The following is a 21361-nucleotide window of genomic DNA, read 5'->3' on the forward strand; positions in this document are numbered from 1 at the left end:
GTGTGAAGACATCACCTCCATCCACCGGTAACAAACAAGGAGTGACTATTTTTGTGAATTAAAAGCTAGACAAGGTAAGCTGATAAGAGATACATGTTTATATTTTATCATCCAAGTACAGGATATCAGCTCTGTCTTCACCTCCCCTTGAAAACTCTGTTTCAGATGCTAAATTTTCATTGCTTACACGTGAACATATTTCACTATACGAGAAAAACAGCCTTAAAATTTGATAACAAAATCACATTTGTGTGCTGGATCAAAATATATCGTCTGAAAATATATTTCATTGCTCTGGCCTTGGTTTAGTTGCTTCTTTCGGGCTCTTTCAATCTTCGTTTTGTCGGTGGATCAAAAGTAACATTCACGATGATATCCGATCAATGCAGGAACTTCAGCCAGCACATCTTGCGCATTTACTCGCTGTAAATTGAATATTTCAAAAGCATTCTCTGCAATCTCTCTCACTTGTTCCAAGATCCTTCCACTGATGCACAATTCCTCAAAATATACTCCAGCTTGAGTCTGAATAAACAATTATTTTGTCTCTAGTTCTGTGTACCAAATGTATACAACCAAAATGTATGTGTTCAACAATGAATATGTAGCCGTGCATGCACTTCACCTATCAGTCCGGCATGGTGATTGGCTAATATCATGATGCTCCCGAGTACGGGAGTTAGGATTGGTCTATTAATGTTAGTTATTATGGCGTCATCATTCAGCACAATCGTCTGCTATTTTCAGGCTACTTTAGAATGTAATTGTAAAAAAAAAAACCCAAAAAACTCCATTTTGGGAGTTGGGAAGATTGATAGAATTCATGAGAAAACCTTCCAATTATCAAATATGTTCGAAAGAAGTACTTATCTTAACCACCATCTGAAGTCGGTAAAATCTGATGTTTCGAGTGTTGACCTTTCTTCCAGAGTAAAAGATGGGTGAATGTCTGAAACGGCAGTTTCTCTTTTCTTCTCCCCTAGGAGCATACATAACTCGATCAACCGTCAGGTGATCCCATCCATTTTGATTGCAATATCATTTCGATAAATAAATCAAATCTGTTCATTAATTTCCTTCATTCACACTTTTATGTTATCATTTTATTTTAACCCCTTCTCTTCCTTCGTCAGTGTTCGTGGTAATGATCCAAGCCTCGATGATCTCATAAACGAGTAAAAATGCATCAACCGCAGTGAGTGTGAAGGGAAGGGGTGGTGTATATTCTGTGTAATTTAAACAAGTTGAGTAAGGGATTTCTAACCTGGGAAATTAAAGTAGAGGGTCGAGAGTATGGGCAGGGAGAGATCGGGGTGTGGATGAAATAATTACCCTCGCCGAAGGAAAGGAGATTGAATTTGTTTTGTTTGCTTGTTTGGCCGCACAGAACTTTTATGTTTTTCTCCACAACTGCGTAACGGATTGAGAGAAAATTTTCACCACCGGTATGAATATTCATGCAGAATTCTTAATAATTATGACGTCATAGGTCAGGTGCTGTGGCAACCATGTTGGTAAAATGGAAAAACTGGACCTCTGTATCTCTGAAACCACACCAAGGAAAAAAATTGAAACTTGGCACATGGCAAGTACTCCCCATGTGGAATAAGTGATTTTTTTTATGATGTCATAGGTGCCTTCATTATGATGTCATAATTGCATATGTACAACGCTACATCTGATCAGTATGAAAATTTTTGAGGGTCATCTTGGGATAAAATGGTTCACAGAAGAAAAGAAAACAATGATGATGTCATCGGTCATGTGATGAGGCAGTCATATTTCTTTAAAAACAACTTCAAAAATCTTCTTCTCTGAAGTGACTGAACATATTGAGGCAAATATTTACACATATGACTGACTATCCATGAGGAACAAATGGTTCACACATACGACATCATATGTCACATGGTTTGGCAGCCATGTTAGATTTACCCTAAAAAAACGATAAACATCTTCTCCAGAACGGCTCGACAGATCGAGGGGAAACTTCACACAAATGTTCCCCAAGCTTTGGTTGTATGAGATGTTCAGGAATAAATGATAGGTCACAAGATTTGGCAGCCATATTGAATTGAAGAAAAATATTAAATGTTTTCTCAGGAACCACTTCATCAATCAATGTGAAACTTCACTATTATGATGTAATAGTGATGTGGAATAAAATTTTAAATTTCAACTTAATCAGGCACATGGTCTGGCAGCCAGAATTATTTAATTTTCATTGATGTGGGTTCTTTTTTATTTTTATTTTTTTATTTTTGAACAAAGCTCACTTGGCTGTTCTTGGATGGGTTTGAGGGTAGAGGAGTAAAATCTGAAATGTGAATCATATCCAGGTTCCTCCTGATGGGTTCATCTTTGCTTCTTACTTGTTCCAGTTCCTTCTGATGACTCCAATGCTGGTATCTACCTGTTTGGTCTTCCATTTGATTTTAATTTACGTTAATCCCATTCTAAATTCAATTCAATGATAATAAAAAAAAGCGTCATGGTTCAGGGTCAAGTGTCCAATCAAAGCAGAGTTGCATAAAAGTGGGACGTCTTTGTACCTGGTCATCACTACCAGAAGTTATAAAGTGGCAGTTCTAATTATGTCAATTATTAATTACATCACACACCAGTACACAAACACCACACAAAACGACCCAAACACCACACAAAACAAGTCCTGGCGAGGGTCCGCAATCTCAGATTGCTATTTTTTTAATGTTATTTTAAAAAAATTAATAATAAGAATAAGAATATTGTTGTGTTTGTAATTAATTAATTGTTTCAAATAAATAAAAAGTTTTGTTTTGGGGGAGGCATGTTTTTGTTAATTTATTTTATTGCATTTTTTAAACATAATAAATAATAATAATAATTTTGTTGTGTTTGTAGTTTCTTCATTGTTTGAAATAAATAAAATATTTTGTTTTGGGAGGAGAGATGCTTTTGTTGGGTTTTTAATGTTATTTTTTAAACATCACTAATAAGAATGATAATGTTGGTGTGTTTGTAATTTATTAATTGTTTGAAATACAAAAACTTTTGTTTTTGCAAAAACCATTGAATTGAAAGTGTTCACCATTTCCTTCTCGCATTCAGCATGGACATCTTGGGGGTTAAAACTGACAAAGGAACAAGATTCTTATTCATTTTAAAGGACATTGTGTTCATTTTTTATCCTTTGACTGTTTGGGATTATAACAGTTTGTTTCTACCGTACATTTAATTCCCCAATGATGTTTTGCATTGCTTTAACTTCAATGGCTGATACATGTTGGGGTGTATGTTGAGGATATCTGAAAAAGACACGTATAAAAGTTTGTATGCAGTTTGCAAAAAAGCATCTTAATGAAACTGCAGGTAAGTCGAGAAAAGTTTTGTAATCAGATGAGACCAAAGTTGAACTCTTTGGCCTAAATTCAAAGCATTACATCTGACGCAATCATAACACAGCACATCACCCAGTCAACACCATCCCTACTGTCAAGCATGGTGGTGGTGGCATCATGTTATGGGGCTGCTTTTCATCAGTTGGGACTGTCAAGCTTGTCAGGATACAAGGGTCAATGGACTGTGTAAAGTAGAGGAGCATCTTTGATGAAAACCTGCTTGAGTCAGCCATGAATCTGAAACAGGGAAGGAGTTTCACATTTGAGCAGGACAATAATCCGAAGCACAAAGCTAAAGCCACATTGTAGTGGCTGAATAAGAAGAAAATAAGTGTTATTCAGTGGCCCAGTCAAAGTTTGACTTGAACCCAATTGAACATTAAAGGTGAGACTTGAATATCGCAGTTCGTCAACGATCGCCATCAAACTTGTCAGAACTAGATCAATTTTCACGTGAAGAATGGGCAAAGATTTCACCATCTTACTCTTCAAAGCTGGAGGAAACCTCCCCAAAAATACTCATAGCAGTCATTTCTGTAAAAGGTGCTTCCACCAAGTACCGACTTAAGGGGCTGAATACTTCTACAACCAGTGAATTTTGATTTGTACATGCATTTTGCAGGTTTTCCTGACATTTAACCTCCTTCAACTATAACAATGTTTTGTTTGGTCTCTATTGTTGTGAATAAAAAGTTCATTTGGAAAAACACAATTCGTAATTCATCTCAATGTGGCATTATTGGTCGGGGGTGACTATATTTGTAGCTACGGAACCTCTATTCATTAAATAGATTGTGGATTATGCTGGTGCTTGACTGGAACAGATGCACAGGCAGCATGATCCATTAATGTGTGTGAGACCCTCTCCCCCTCCCCCTTCCTCCCCCCTCCCACCCCTCCCCACCTCATGTTGAAAATACATTCATATTCCAAAGTTGGTCTTCAAATCCGTTTTTAATTGTATTGACGTTTGAAGCTATGTACAAAATTCACGACTGTTGGACGATATATGCTGGACAGTCGAGATAAGCACTGTGTAACTGGATAGTTTCAGTCTCAGAGTAAAAACAATCGAAAAGTACAGTATTTATGGATGTGTGAGTCAGTGCACTACCTAAACTTGGGTTAACGTCGACATCCCTGCCTTGGCAGCTGAAACATGAAAATTTTTCGAAAGTCACTTTTGAGCTCCCCTGGGGGTCCAACCCACCCTCTCCTTGGTGTAGTACCGATTTTCTACCACCAGGTTCTCAGCGAGCAGTGGATGCAATTCAGGAGCTAATTGGCACAAAACTGGAACTTTCCACCAGGGGGCGATGTTTTTGTTTAATTTTTATGAGGTTACCGAAGGGGTTTCCCTGATTTTTGTATTGTTTCCCTTGCCAGAGGAGAGGGTATTACATTTGGGTCCGTTTGTTTTGCTGTTTGAACGCACAGAACGAGAGTATGTGTATTCATTGCATAAGACACTTTGGAACCCTCAAACTCTTTTAGACCATTAAGACAACAAAGACCCTTTGGACTATTAGCAACCATATGACCCATAAGACCCCAAAAACTCTTAAAGAACCCCAAGACCCTCGAGACCCCGAAGGCCCTTTAGAACCCTGTAGACTCTGACCCGATAGATCCCATTACATCCTTTAGAACCCCGAGACCTCAAAGACCCTTCAGATATTCTTCGACCCTTGAGACTCCCTTCTTTCCTTTCGACCTTTACACCTTTTGACTTATTTGACATTTAGACCCTTTTTCGACGTTTTAAGATCCTTTAGTCCCCTTTAGACAATTCTGACCCTTTAGAATTTTGATTCCACCCACTACATACAAAACTAAACTTGGGGTATCTTCTCTAAAAAAGTTGCTTCGACGACAAATGAGAGCCTGAATGGTCTGTTCAGGTGATTGTCTTGGCAGGAATCACTTTTCAGTACTCCAGACCATGGCAAAAGCAAAAAAAAAAATGAAAACACTGATATCAGTCAGAACCAGCAAATCTTCTGCTCGTTAATAATAATAATAATGACAACAATAATAATAATAATAATAATAATAAGTCTTTCGATGACGTGTTTCCAAGCTGCCTATCACAATGGCAATGACACTGGTACCATCCGACACAGTCTAACTTGGTGCAGCATCCTTTGCTATCGCAATTTTAATAGCTTGAAAAACTGCATTCCTTTGGAAAGGAACAGAAAGGTTCAGAGAGATGGGTGGGACTACGACTGTCAATCAGCCTGATGAGGTTGGGGCTGTTAGACACAATTGTCCTCAGGCCATTCAGACCAATATGGGTGTGGTTAATGGGGAAATATTATGAGGAAGTCGGTGACAGAAACGACCCACACACATTTCTATAAAGTACATACTATTTAGGATGTTAGTTCGTCTGCAAAGTACTGTATGTGCAGTAGGGAACCATTGTTCAAAGAAAGACGTAGGGATGGTTTCACATGATCATTTCTTGTGACCAAGTCTTCCCTGTTTACATACGTTTTGGAGTAACATCACCACATCCTTTTGCATGTAAAAAAAAAAAGAAGAAGAAGTTTTTATCCGTTATCTCATTGCATTTTATTTATGACAGCTACTACTCAAAGTATGCGGCAGCAAATGACATGCTGTCCCATTGACAATTATTATTGACCCACGAAACGTGGGATGATTCTCATTGGTTGACTGACATGACATACTCAGTGCAAAACATTCTACCAATGAGAACCACGCCTGTGCTGCATTAGTAGTACGTACCATACATGCACACATGTACACGATATCCTGAGCTGGATGGCCACACACATGTACACGATATCCCGAGCTGGATGGCCACAAACATGTACATTATATCCCGAGCTGGATGGCCACACACCTGCAGGCGATATCACCAACATGGTCAGAAAAGTCACTATGGATGTAAGAACCCAGCTGGGGAAAGGAAAAAAAAAAGGGAAAACGCATCCTCCTTCCAGGTCCTCCTCCTTGATCCTCTTTCCAGATCCTCCTCCATGATCCTCCCTCCTGATCCTCCTCCCAGATCCTCATCCTGATTCTCCTCCCTGATCCTCCTCCATGATTCTCCTCCCAGATCCTCCTCCATGATTCTCCTCCCAGATCCTCCTCCATGATTCTCCTCCCAGACATGCCTCCAACACCCTCCTCCTGGACCTTCTTCCCAGAACCTCCTCCCACCCCTCCTCCCATACCCTCCTCCCAGCTCTCCTTTCCAGATCCTCCTCCCACACCCTCCTCCCAGATCCTCCTCCCACACCCCCTCCCAGATCCTCCTCTCACACCCTCCTCCATCGCTGACTCCCCTCAGACATGCCTCCCAAAGCCTCCTCCCAGACCCTCCTCCCGATCACTTCACTCCGTTTTTATGTACTAGTGCGGGCCCGTAGGTTGACATGAGGTGCGTGCCAGTATGTGCAGCTTCGTCCCTTCGCTCTCGTAAATGACGACTGGATTGGGGCATTTTTTTCAATTAGATCGGACCAACCGTATCATAAATGGCAATAACTTGGGAAACATACTCAGGTCCCCAGCAACAATTGTGACATCATATCAAACGAAGAAGAAGAATTGTGATGCCGCCTCTCTCTCGCCCCCCCTCGTCTTGCCCCCTCTCTCACCCCTCCTCTCTCGAATTGTGACGCCCCCTCTCTCTCTCTCTCTCTCTCTCTCTCCCCCCCCTCGCTCTCCCCCCTAGTCTCGCCCCTCCTCTCTCGCCCCACTCTGTCGCCCACCTCTCTCCCCCCCAAGTCTCGCCCCTCCTCTCTCACCTCTCTCGTCCCCACTCTCACCATCCTCCTCTCCCCCCCTCCTCTCTCTGTAAATGTATTCACAAATGTCTACCAAGCACAACAATTAATTCAAACCTTGGGAAAAAACAGCTTTCAAACCCTTGGGAAACAGCTCTTTCCCTTGGGAAAATCCAAACCTTGGGATTAATTAATAATTTGAACAATTAATTCAAACCTTGAGAAAAAAACAGCTTTCAAACCTTGGGAAACACTTGGAAAACAGCTGAAACGGATGAAGAACAACATCAAACCTTGAAAAGGCACATACTCAGGTCCCCAGCGTCGATTGTGACATCATACCAAATGAAGAAGAAGAAGAATTGACATCAATCGTGCAAAAAAAACAAAAATAAATAAATAAACATCAATTGTGACGTCATAGCAGCGTGTCCTATCATTGGTTGACAGACATTATTGGTCATTATTGGTTGACAGACAATATATAGGTCGTTATTGGTTGACAGACATTGGTCATTGTATCACGTTATTCTATTTATTACTACCAATTCTTCTTCTTTCGGATACTCCCGTGAGGGGTTGCCACAGCGGATCATCCGTATGATCCGCATAGTGATTTGGCACATGTTTTATGCCGGATGCCCTTCCTGATGCAACCCTGGTCCCCTCTTTCGACACAGGGATCTGGTATACCTATTTTAACCAGGGTATACACCGGCCCAGTACACTGGTACTCATTTCGCCGACCTCGGAAGGATGACAGGCTGAGTCAACCCTCTGGTGTATTAATTCAGTGGCCCAACAGGGCTTGAACTCAGGACCTTTTGGATCCCAAGCCACTGCCCTAACCACTACGCCAACACCAGGCTTTATTACTGCCAATTATTGTGCTATGGTTATAATTATTAATATGCTGTTATCATTATTCGGAGATATCTTTGGGAAAAAATGGCACAAAGGTGGAACGACACTTCAGCTGCGATATATACACCTTTCCAACACTGAAAGAAGCAATAAAATGGCCGTAACTAGGGAACCGCTCGTCCGATTAACATCAAACCTTAAAAAGGCACATCCGCGGGTCCCCGGCAATATTCCAGGCAAGTTTCAATCAGATCGGACCGGCGGTCGCAGACACACTCACTTACACATTTCTGGAATTATAAATAGACTAGTGCATGCCCGTAGGTGCAAACAAAACAAAACAAAAAACTTTCAAACCGCATGCCAGAAACAACCACACAGGCCGTTCCTTCGCCTCTCGCGTGCCCGTACGTGCGAAAAAACAACTTTCAAACAAACACACAGGCCGTTCTTTTGCTGTCGTAAACGACGACTGGATTGGGGTATTGCGTTTAAGAAAATCGAAAAAGTACAGAAATCGAGAAAGAAAGAATACAGTGTCGATAAATTGAGAAAAAAAAAATCGGGAAAGAATCCAGTACTCGTCACTATCTGGAAGTCCGGAAGTTAAGTCCTCACTGTTTGGAATTTCGTATATCGCAGTTACGATTATTCGCAATTTAGTTTTAATGGCCAATTATTCAATTAGCGCCAACGTATTTTTCCTTTTTGCAAGGAAAAACACAAAGAGAATAGGGGAAAAAAAAACTTACTTTAAAAATATTTTTACTTCCTGCTTCGGAATATACCAGCTAACTCTGATGTTACTGAAATTTATACACCGTCTAATATGAAAACGATCATAACTTGGGGCATTGTGTTTATCTATACATGCGCATAAGTAATCGAGAAATTATTATAATACACAAAGTCATCATTATCCGGAAGTCCGTACGTTGTAACCCGTAATGGGGACCGCGGTTGAGGTTGTCTCTCCCCCCCATCAGCCACGCCGACGCAGCACCGTGTCCTGTCATTTTTTTTTTTTGTATACCTTGTTGAGGCTCGTATGAGAGCTTACAGTAACACACAATGCACAGCACGGGGCATGAGACAAGAGGGGCGGGAGTGGGAGGGACAAAACAGTGGGGAACAGACACATTAGGAGAACTGTGGAAGGGAGAGGGATGGGACGGGGAACATGTGGGATAGAAGATGGACATTACAGGGACTTTCAGGAAGGAAAGCAGGGAATTTGAAGGAAGTGGGCTTCGGTCGATTATTAGGGGTAGAAAAGATCGAGGATTTGGATAAGAGGTGGTGGTGAACAGCTGTTTTGAAAGCGTGGAGGGAAGAATGGGAAAGAATAGAGTGATGGAGTTTATTCCAAAGGCGGGAAAAAAAGAGGAATGAAAGAGTGAAGATGAGCAGTGATTCGTGATTTTGGTAGTTTTACCAGAAGGGGGTTGTTGGCGGACCTTGAGCGCCCTGTGGAAATGTGGTGGGGACAAATCACAGAGAGAGCAAGGGGGCAAGGGGGCAAGGCTGGAGAGGAGACGGTAGAAGACAGAAAGACCACTGACCAACCTGTGGTGATTGAGTGAGAGGCCCAAAGACTCAGCCTCATTGCAGGAGATGACGATGATCCTAAATGCCCTGGTTTCTACAGCGTGAAGCCGAGAAAGGTGGGAGGCAGGAGCACCAACCAAGAGGGGAGAGCAGTACTCCATAAGGCTACGGACAAAAGCTTTGTAAGTGGTCAGGAGCTCAGGAGGGCCGAGGAAGAACTTTGCATGAGGGAGGATTCCCAGTCGGCGACTGGCTTTGGAGGAGAGGTTTGAAATGTGGCTTTCCCAGGAAAGTTCATGGCAGATAGTGAGACCCAGAAGCTTGAAAGAAAGGACTTCTTCCCGAGGATTGTCGAGAAAGTGGATGGGGGGGGGGGCCTTCCAAACAGTCCTTTTGAAGAGACATCGTGAGAGTGTGAGATTTGTGCGGATTGAAAGACATGTTCCACGTGTTGGACCAGTTTGTGATTTTATCCAGATCTGCAGTGAGCAAAGAAGCTGCTGCTTGCCGGTCTGAGGGATGACCAATGGTACGGCAGAGGGTGGAGTCATCAGCAAAGAGATATAAAGGATTTTGCAAAGAGTCGGAGAGATCATTAATGAAAACCAGAAAAAGGACAGGGCCCAGAATGCTACCTTGAGGAACTCCAGCCTGGACAGGAAGAGGGGATGAAAGAACTCCATTTAGGGCCACACGTTGACGGCGACAGGAGAGGAAGTCTGTGAGCCATGAGTGGAGATGGCCTTGGATACCATGGGAAGAGAGTTTAGTGAGTAGGGCAGGTTGCCAGACTGTGTCAAAAGCAGGTGATATGTCCAGGGATATGGCTCGGATTTCCTGTCTGGCATTGAGGACCTCCAAAAACTGTTGGGAGAGCAGAAGCAGCATATCCAGGGTAGAGAGACTTGGTCTGAATCCAAATTGATGATCGGAAATCAAGCCATTGAAGAAGAGGAAGGATTTAATCTTTGAAGCGATGATGGATTCCATAACCTTGCTGGTGATTGGGAGAAGGCCGATTGGTCTGTAGTTGCAGGGATCTGTTTTTGTACCTTTTTTATGCAGGGCAGTGATGTTTGCAGATTTCCAAACAGAAGGCAGATGACCTTGAGCAAATGAGAGGGTGAATAGAACAGAGAGAGGGTGAGCAAGAACAGAAGAGCTGGCTTTGATGACACGTGGGCTGATGCCGCCTGGACCGGTTGCAGAATCTGAGTCGAGGTTTGACAGCAAGCTGTCCGCCTTGTCAGGAGAAAAGGACACAGAGTCCAAGGAAAGTTGGGTGCGACTGGGGAAGGTGGCTTGAGAAAGTGATGGGTTTTGGACACAAGATTTAGCTGCAAACACCGAGTTTAGGCATTCAGCTTTTTCACGTGTGGTATCAGTAGGGCGGCCATTTGACGTAAGGGAGGGGATGGAGGGGGAACATACACCAGAAACATATTTGATTAGACACCACCAGGATTTTGAGGAGGGAGAGAGAGCTTTAAGAGTTCAGACTTGAGATGAGAAAGATGTTATTTTCTGGCTCTCCTGAGGGTAGATACACACTTGTTCCGAGCTTTGTGGAAGGAACTGAGATTGCCCTCAGTTAGGTTTGCTTTCGATGAGGCAAAGGCAAGGTGTTTCAGGACAACTGCCTCGCCACAAGCTTCAGTAAACCAAGGGCGGGAGGAAGGGAAGGACAACTGAAGATGAGAGGGGATAAATCTGTGCATGAGGGAGAGCAAGTTTCTTTGAAAGAATTCCCAGGATGAGTTGATGTTTGAGAAAGTAGTGATAGGAGACCAGCCTGTAAGTTTGATGGCTGCTTGGAGACCCTGCCAGTCGGCTTGAGTGAAAAGCCAGACTCGACGGCGGTGAGGTGGTTCTCTGATAATAGCCAGAGAGATGTCCACTTTGACAAGGACGTGGTCAGAAGAACCGATTGGAGCAAAGGAAGAGCAGAAGATGTTTTCAGGGAAATTTGTCAAAATCAGATCCAGAAGAGATGGAGTACCATTGGTTGAGATCCGGGTCAGGACGTTGACCGATTGAGTCAGTCCCAATGAGTCGCAGAAAGCTTTTGCTGAGGTACCATGACAGGTGAGATTGGTACCCACACCGAGCCAACTGGCATGATGACAATTGAAGTCGCCACATATGAGGAAGAGAGAGTTTGGATGAGAAGATAGAAGATGGTCCATGTTTTCGGATAGTGAGGTGTAGATGGAGTCATCACTGTTTGGTGGACGCTACAGTACACATATAAACATGAGGTGGGAGTGGAGAGGAAGCCGTAGCCAGAGGTATTCCTGGGGGTGTGGGGGAGTGAGAGCAGTGCATGGAGATTGAGGAATAGAGTCTTTGATGAAGAGAGCAACCCCTCCACCAGAGCGAGGCTCAGGTCAGTCATACCGGAGGAGGGAGTAACCAGGGAGAGATACTTGGGAGTCAGACACGTCTTGGGGGAGGAAAGTTTCTGTTAGGCAGATTATGTCTGGTTTGTCAGTGGCAACCTGTATGGAAAGATCTGTGAGGTTTGAGCGAAGGCCCCGGATATTTGAGGTCCATACTTTTAATGAAGAGGTCGGGGAGGAGACTTTGGGTGCAGGGGGTGGGGGGAGGGGGAGGGTAGGACAAGGGACGAGGGGGGAGGTAAGGATGGTTGTTGAAAGTGTGGGGGATTGCAGAATAGCTCAGGGAGGGGCCGAATGAGGAGAAAAAGTCTGTGGTGCTGGGGGGGGGAGAGGAATAAGAGAGGGGGAAGAAGGCAGTTGAGGATTTGAGGAGGTGGAGTGAAGACATGGAGGTGAGAGGGCAGTGGAAGGAGGCAGCTTTGTGGATGAAAGGGGGTGGGGGACTTTGAGAAGGATGATTGAGGGGATGAAAGGTGGGAGAAAGGTGAGGGCAAATTTTTGAGAGAGATGAGAAGGAGGCTTGGAGGGAGAAGAGTGGGATGGTTGCTTTGAGAGTGAGAGTGAGAGTGAGGAGTGAGAGGGGTGAGTTTGCATTGAAGTTGGAAAAAAAAATGGTTGATGGAAAGTGAACATTCATAGCAAACTGGGTTTTTTAAGATTTAGGTCAGAGATGCGATTTAACACAATTCTTGATGGATGCAATAAAGGCAAATTCAGAGAATGGAGAGAAGAAACGCTGTAATAGTTGGATTTTTTAGGCAGGGAATGAAGGAGAGTCGAAATGAGAGCAGTCTGTTAAAATAGCAGAAGAGTAGTGCATTACGAAACAGTAAAGAGTACCACATGTGTGAGAGAGGAAGATGAAGCATTATAAGATATCATTTTTGTTAGTATTATTAATGTTTGAGAGAGTTTTCAACAGATTCGGTCATGGAAGTGTTGTTGAAAAAAATCGAGGAAGAAGAAGAAGCGATGAAGAAAAAGAAGAAGAAGAATTTGGAGAAGGATAGCGGTTTTTTTTTTGATTTAAGATAAGAAATAGAGAGATTAGTTGGGAGAAATAGGGGATGTTAGGAAAGAGGGGTCGATCGAAATTGAAGGTAATGGGGAGAAAATACAAATAAAACGATCTTTCACCGAGGGGAACCACTAACACTGAAGCCAAGGCCGCAAGCCGAGGCCTCAAACACCCAGTAAGACAACGTCGACAAAAACTCACAAAAATAGCACGATTTTTGAAACAAAACCGAACTCGGAACACACAGCAACATGTACATGAGAAAAATAAAGAGTTAAAACGGGACAAATAACGACCAGAAACTCACCTTTGAGATCGTCAGCAGAGAGCACCGAAGAACTCTCGACGTTCCAAACCCGGAACCGGAAGCCAATAAATGGTTGATAAATAAATCGCCAGAACTTCGGAAGCACTTCTCCGATTAATATCAAACCTTGAAAAGGCACATACTCAGGTCCCCAGCAATTTTCAATTAGATCGGACCAGTGGTTGTCCAGAAACAGCAGTCATACACAGACACACAGACACACAGACACACAGACACACAGACACACACAGTTGGAATTATAGATAGACGAGTGCATGCCCGTAGGTGCGTGCCTGTAGGTGCAAAGAAAACAAAACAAAAAACTTTCAAACCGCATGCCAGAAACAACCACACAGGCCATTCCTTCGCTCTCACGTGCCCGTACGTGCGTGGCCGTACATGCAAAAAAAAAAACTTTCAAACCGCGTGCCAGAAACAACAACCACACAGGCCGTTCCTCCGCTCTCGTCAACGACGACGGGATTGGGGCATTGTGTTTATCTATAAATGCGCATAAGAAATCGAGAAATTATTAGAATACAGTAAGTCATCATTATCCGGAAGTAGTGTGTGCCCATATGGAATGTTCACATGCAATCCACAAATTATCGCTTGCATTGAAGTAACAACTGCTGTGATATTTACACACACAGAGTTACTTAAAATGCAAATTAATATCAAGTTTACATCCCTGTCTTTGCAAGCCATGACATTCGCTGACATTGACCATTGCCACTCCTACGCCACGGTGAGGCGACAGGGTAGGATTTGTAGGAGACTTGAAAGTAGTGTCATGAGGTATTCCATGTTCAAATTGTTTTATTTTTAAAATAGTTTAAAAAAAAATAGTTTGCAAAGCATACCACCAAAATGAGATGTGTTTCCTTGGGATGCATGTTGAGTAGAGCTAAATTTCTTAACACTTCCAAAGGCCAAACCGTTTTGACACTTGGAAACAAAAAAAAGTTGTGCACTTTTTTGATAAATTACTTTTGGTACAATTTTTCTTCAATAAATAAATTACAATAAAAATTGTCTACATGTACACACCTTTATCGCGTTAGCACCTCTTCATAAACAACATTGCTGAGGAAACGGCCCTTCTTCCTTGTTTCCTCGTCCAGAGCAAGAATGCGGAGGCTGCTGGATCTGCCAACCCTACTGGCCGCCACGTAGAACTGACCATGGCTGAAGAAGTCTCTTGTGCAGAAGACCCCAACACGGTGTAGCGACTGCAATTGGGATTTATTCACAGTCATGGCAAAGCATGGTCATACTGGAAACTGCCGACGCCGCAGAGTGAACGGGAAGATATTGTCAGATGGACTCAATGTTATGCGTGGAATGAGCAATGTGTGTCCAGAATTGACACCAATCACAGATTTTGCAACCAACAGATTTGGAAGGATCTGATGGATGATGTACCTTGAGCCATTGCAGTGCCCACTCTGCTGGTCGAAGTTTCGTAGCAGCATGATCACCATACCCACCTTGAGAGTGATCCGATGTGGAGGCATACCAGATGGACAGAGGGTGTTCAGGAACTCAGGCGGATACAAATGATCACCCTCAGATTCTGCTGTGTCGACGCTACAGCAAACATGTTCCTCCCCTGGAAATATGGTTGTCATGTAGTCATTTACCTGATCGACTTCGGAATTGGTCGGACAGAGTATAACACGCTCGCATAGCCACTTGGGGTTTGTAATGTTGTTGTGCAAGTCCTCGTACACCCAAGTGACAATATCCTGAAGTTTTTTTACCTGGAAGAATGGGTGGTTCCCTGAGCTCAATAGCAAATTCACCCTCTTCTGGATTGACAGGAATCTTCCCGTCACCCAGATCCAGCAGGAATTTTGCAAAATCAGATTCGTCCTGTTGTTCTCCAGCACCCTGCATAATCCTCATGTTTACTGTGAGATGAAGTATCTGCACTTTTCTCCACAGGTATGAGCTCTTGAAACACCTTCCAACTCTGTCAATACGGCTACCGTGTGGCACAACGGTAAGGATCTGCCTCCAGTCACCACTGAAAACCATTGTGATGCCGCCAAATGGTTCATCTGAGCTGTTAGCGTTAGGGTTAGGAATGACGCGAGGAATGCGAGACTGGATATGAACTGGTTCAGGCTCAGGAAGGCCAAAGCTCTTACTGAGCGAAAAGCCGTGCCTCTCAATTTTGTCCCTCAGCTCCAGTAGCACTTCACTCACAATGCGTTCATTTGGCTCATTCACACCTGCTGCACGCATGAAGTCCTCGCACAGCGCATACTTGTGCCTTTCCCAGAACTGCACGTGGTTGCCTCTGAGGACGAATATGTGCATGTTGGCAAATACTTTGTGGACTGCAGGGCCAAATGCAATATTTGCATCCTCTTCCATAAGAGAATCCACCTCCTGGTCATTGTCAACGATGCCATATGCAATGCAGGCTGCCAGATAGGTCTCCATGACCCTAGCACCAACACGACGGAGATCCTGAAAGCATGTGGGGCCAGGCACGCGGTACACTAGCATGCGTAGATAGTACAACTCAGCATTATGTGAGTTGACGGAAATAATGGGGAGCCACCCAACCGTATCAGCCTTACGGTTATCCTGGAAACTCAGCCTTCTCTTCCGCAATTGAAACCTTTTCCTAAAGTAGGTGAAGTGTTGGAACACATCTGGATATAGAACATGACGCATGTGTGGATGGAGATTCATGGCTTCGAAAAAGGCGGTGAGCATTGTTGCAGGGGGTCCTGACTCCGCCACGTTCTGTACGGCACCTTCGTCATTGAATGTGATCACCTGCTCATCCTGTAGATGGATTGCCAGCATCTCGACAGGTGGGTACTTGCTTTGAATGGGGAAATCGTATATGCACCAGTATCCCTCAGATGCGGTGATGTAACGCCCTAGTTCGTATCGTGTCACTTCATCATGTCGTAATGCCTCTCGCATCCTCTCATGTGGCTCTAGTCTGACCAGGCACTGGTCCGGGCCCTTTTCAAGGTATTTGTACAGGTACTTCACACTGGTGACAGCACATACGATCTCAAGGTTGCTGTGAGCATCGTACCTGAGGACAATATATGGGTTGTAAGGCACAACCCATGCATTGTTAACCAATACGTTAGCACCGCCTCATATTGTCTTCATGATGGGATCACCAGGTGCTGCTTCTGCCCGTCTTCTGTACAGGGGATAGGAGTCATCAGAGAAGCTTGTCGTTTCTCGTAGGGCTTTGGGATCGTCTTTTGTGCACTTCCGGTCTGCCATGCAAGGGCTCGAGATGTTCCATTCCCCACATGGGCCGTGAATCATGTGTGATGTCACGATACGGTGTAGTTCCGGATTTGTGTGTTTGTCAGGAATCTCAGCAGAGACCACGCGATCGACATCTGCTGGTGTTCTGGGCTTGTCGCGAGGTACCACGGTCAGGAGCATGTGTATACGGGGAAGGTGACGCTTTTGCGTTTCCTTCACCATCACATAAGCGTCCACATGCCCCAAGATGTCATTCTTGAGGAGGTCTGCTTTGAGTGCTTTTACCTTCATATGAAACACCTGGGCGATGATATCAGGTCTTTCATTGGCTGACTGACCCTCAAAAAGTGGTTGTTTAATTTCTGGCCACTTTGGGTTGCAGGTGAATGTAAGGAAAAAGTCAGGTTTTCCCTTGACTCGGACCAAAGCCATTGCATCCTGAATTTCTTAGGCATACCAACGTGGTGACCCATAAATTGACGGCGGCAGAATGGTGAGGCGTCCAGTTAGCACCTCTGCATCACTGTTCAATGCATCAACGATGATCTTATACTTTTCTGCCTTAATTGACTTCTGGTTGCGGCGAATCCAATTGAGACGGTGCGACTCAATTTTTGCCATCATGTCGCATAGGTACTGCTATCAACTTTCCACCACGGAGTAGTAGATTGAAGTGATGAGAAGGTTCCCGTACTTGGAGATGGTAGCGGTAGAAAGATGTTGGTGTTATCCCTGCTAACTCAGTGTGGTACCCCTGGGAGCCACAGGGTAGCAGAAGTATGTATGATAGAGGGTCATACGCTGGATGCATGGCGTCTATTGTCTGTAAACCTCCTCCTCTGACGTGAACACCGACTGCCAGCCTTCCAAACTGCTCTGTTGTCATTGCCCCTGGAGCAACGACAGCCACATCGCTGTCTGGTAAAAAAAAAACGGTTGACGGTACCATGATGAAGGTCTCGGCGCTGTGTGCGACCTGTTAACACAATTTTCAGTTCATTGGCGCTATCATTATGAACCACATACTCAATGGCTGATTTGAATTGCTGGACGTATGGGTTGCATTCATGAATGGCCTGTTGTGCTCTTAGCAAAAAAATGCTCATTCAGGCTACTGTTCGAGGTGTGGGCACGACGATACTCCAGCTCATTGGCTGGATCGTGAAAGTACATCTGAGCAAAGCGTGGGGTACAACCCAGATCGGCAAGAGGAGCACGAATGTAATGGTAAACCTTACCTTGTATACGCATTCCAGGATTGAAGCCAGGCATACCTATCTCTCGGACACCGATACTTGCCATTGGCAGCGCGTTGTTATACTGTTCCGCATGCTTCACAAAGTCCTGGTTAAGGAAAAGGTTTTTAATAGCATCTGGAGGTTGTGATGGAATTGAACTTGGTTTTGGATTCGTAGGATCATGCTTGAGGTCGACCTTGCCATGGTTGCAGCAAAATACTCTTCTCTCCTCGGTCCACACAAAAGCATCGCAATGTGAGCATTTAGTGCATTGAAATAATGAGGTCCTGCTCAATGCATGCCTGTACTCAACATGAAGTTGCTCTCGGACGAAATCTGTATCATCGTATCGAGCAAGGTTGCGATTCTCACGGTGAGCCTGCTCTCGTCTCGCACGGTGTACATCCTGATGGCGCAGGGCATCCCTTACTTGCCGGTCTTCTCGCTGGTGAGGGATTTCTTCTGCACGATGCCTTGCCTCGCGTCCAGTGTTGTCTGCCAAGCGAGCAGCTCGTTCTTCATCCGTTTCTTCTGCACGACGCCTTGCCTCGCGTTCAGTGTTGTCTGCCAAGCAAGCAGTTAGTTCTTCATCCGTTTCAGCTGCACGATGCCTTGTCATGCGCGTTGCGTCGCATGTCAAGCGAGCAGCTCGTGCTTCGTTGGATTCCATTGCGCGTGCACGACGCGCAGCTTCGTTCCTTCACTGTCGTAAATGACGATTGGATTGGGGCATTGTGTTTAAGAAAGTACAGAAATCGAGAAAGAATGAATAGAGTAAGTCGATAAATCAAGAAGAAAATCGATAAAGAATACAGTAATCGTCACTGACTGGATTGGGGTATTGGGTTTAAGAAAATCGAGAAAGAAATCGAGAAAGTACAGAAATCGAGAAAGAAAGAATCGAGAAAGAATACAGTAATCTTCACTCTCCGGAAGTGAAGTCCTCACTCTCCGGAAGTTCACATATGGCAGTTACGATTATTCACAATTTAGTTTTAATGGCCAATTAATTGAATGGCCAATTATTAAATTAGCGCCAACGTATTTTGCCTTTTCCCAATGTCATCGCAAGGAAAAACAAAAACACAAGAGGAAAGAGGAGAAAAAAAAACGTACAAAAAATAATTTACTTCCTGCTTCGGAGCATACCAGCACTCTAATGTTACCCAAATTTATGCACCGTCTAAAATGAAAACGATCATAACTTGGGGCATTGTGTTTATCTATAAATGCGCAAAAGAAATCGAGAAATTATGAGAATACACGAAGTCATCACTCTCCGGAAGCCCGTACGTTGTAACCCGTAATGGGGAACGTGGCTGAGCTTCCCTTCCCCATCGGCCACGCCCACGCAACAACGTGTCTTGTCATTGGTTGGTAAATAAATGGCCATAACTTGGGAAGCACTTGTCCGATTAATATCAAACCTTGAAATGGCACATCCTCAGGGCCCCAGCAATATACCTGGCAAGTTTCAATTAGATCGGACCAGCGGTTGTCGAGCAACAGCGGTCACACACACACACATACACACACACACACACACACACAGACACACACACACACACACACACACACACACACACACACACACACACACACACACACACACACACACACACACATTGCTGGAATTATAGATAGATTATACATCCTTTCCATCCTCCCGCTTTTTCTTCCCTCAATGTTGGCAATTATGCTCAACAGTACGAACGCCACCAATTTCACCACTACCAACATCACAACCACCAGCATGACCAGCACCAAGACCAGCAGAAGTACCACAAGCACTATACCACAACTTCGACAACAAAATCACCACAACCACCACGAACACCTCAACACCACCATTACGAACACCCCATCACCAGTCGGTACAAGCAACACAAACCAGTCAAATTCGACAGCTCTGCTCGTTTCCATTAAACACAAAACAGATTGGACAGCCGGCTTTATAAAGTTCTGCGAAGGATAGCGTTATCCAAGATGCACCCCCCCTCCCCCCTCTCCGCTATAACTTCTCTCGAGGATTGGAACGAACACGAACACGAGATCACGTGACCTCGTGTCCGTGACGTCATGACGATTGACGTCACGACACCTCTCCAAAAAAGGCGTGAAAAGACTCGTCGAGGATCGCACTCGGGACGAGCAGAAGTCAAGTTAAAGGTTTGGAGCGATTATTCCAGGTGAGAAACGAATCAATCGATTATCGATGTGTGCTTATCTATAATCATTGTAACTATAACGCGGTTTTTTGATTATGTTCTCATCATGTGATCAAAATCTGATCATGAATTATGGAATAAAATGAGATTACCATTGTCGTTTCGTTATGACGTTGAACCACACGGAACATGTATTTGTTACACAAACTATCAGTTACAGTACAACATTGTTCTAAGTTTTCATCCTGAGTGACGTTGTGAAGTATAATAGTTATTAAAATGTGGGAATTTAATTCATCTCAATGTGTTTTTCCATAAGAAGCGAAAAATTTCCTTGAAGTTTCTTGGAACCTGTTTAGCACCGAGAGGAGAATGGAGGGGAAAGGGGGAGGGAGTGGGGGAGTTTACACCAGTGTCGGGATATGGAGGAGTGTGGAAGTTTACACCAGTGTGGGGTTGGGGGAGGAGTGGGGGAGTTTACACCAGTGTGGGGATATGGAGGAGTGGGGGAGTTTTCCCCAGTGTGGGGTTGGGGGAGTTTCCACAAGTATGGGGGTATGGAGGAGTGGGTGATTTTACCCCAGTGTGGTGGTTGGGGAGGAGTGGGGGAGTTTCCACAAGTATGGAGGAGTGGGGGAGTTTACCCCAGTGTGGGGTTGGGGGAGGAGTGGGGGAGTTTACACCAGTCTGGGGTTGATAGAGGAGTGGGGAAGTTTACACCAGTCTGGGGTTGGGAGAGGAGTGGGGGAGTTTACACCAGTGTGGGGTTGGGGGAGGAGTGGGGGAGTTTACACCAGTGTGGGGTTGGGGGAGGAGTGGGGGAGTTTACACCAGTCTGGGGTTGTGGGAGGAGTGGGGGAGTTTACACCAGTGTGGGGTTGGGGGAGGAGTGGGGGAGTTTATACCAGTGTGGTGGTTGGGGAGGAGTGGGTGATTTTACCCCATTGTGGTGGTTGGGGAGGAGTGGGGGAGTTTACCCCAGTGTGGGGTTGGGGGAGGAGGAATGCAGGTTCTACCCATCATAAATCACCTAAAGCAACACCAGGTAATTGAAATGCAGATTAAATAAATGAATAAATCATCGAAGGTCGTCGTCGCCCTTGCGAGGTGAATATGGATGCTGACCTGTGTTTTGTGACCCTCAAGGGGTATGTTCAGGTCCCAAACAGATCATTAGCTCTTGCCAAGCCACCCGTTCCTATTCAACAGTTTCAAATGAAGTGGTTGCTTTGTGATTAAAAATCCACAGAATCAGGAAATTTTATTTTATTTTTTTGATGTGATGATATTGTGTTTATGTAATAAACAGACCTGAATGTCGATTTTCTTTCGAATAATTTTTGAGGTGTTACAGTTAAAAAAGCAAACTCGTCCAGTGCAGCCCCTAAAAATTCCAGGTAAACTGCCATGACGTCATCGAGGGAAA

General features: G+C 44.3%; 1 protein-coding gene across 1 annotated transcript in view; it reads left to right on the top strand.

Moving 5' to 3' along the window:
* Nucleotides 1–19817: 19817 nt before the first annotated feature.
* The window catches only part of LOC147033684 (receptor-interacting serine/threonine-protein kinase 4-like), a 64709-nt gene continuing 63165 nt past the window's right edge, over nucleotides 19818–21361 (top strand). The window contains exon 1 of the mRNA XM_085871775.1: nucleotides 19818–19956. The gene's annotated coding sequence lies outside the window, so the exon portion shown is untranslated. The remainder of the gene's footprint in view (nucleotides 19957–21361) is intronic.

This window comes from Eptatretus burgeri, chromosome 2, assembly GCF_056783735.1.
Source record: "Eptatretus burgeri isolate ZD-2024b chromosome 2, Ebu_testis_v1, whole genome shotgun sequence".
Taxonomy (NCBI): Eukaryota; Metazoa; Chordata; class Myxini; order Myxiniformes; family Myxinidae; genus Eptatretus; species Eptatretus burgeri.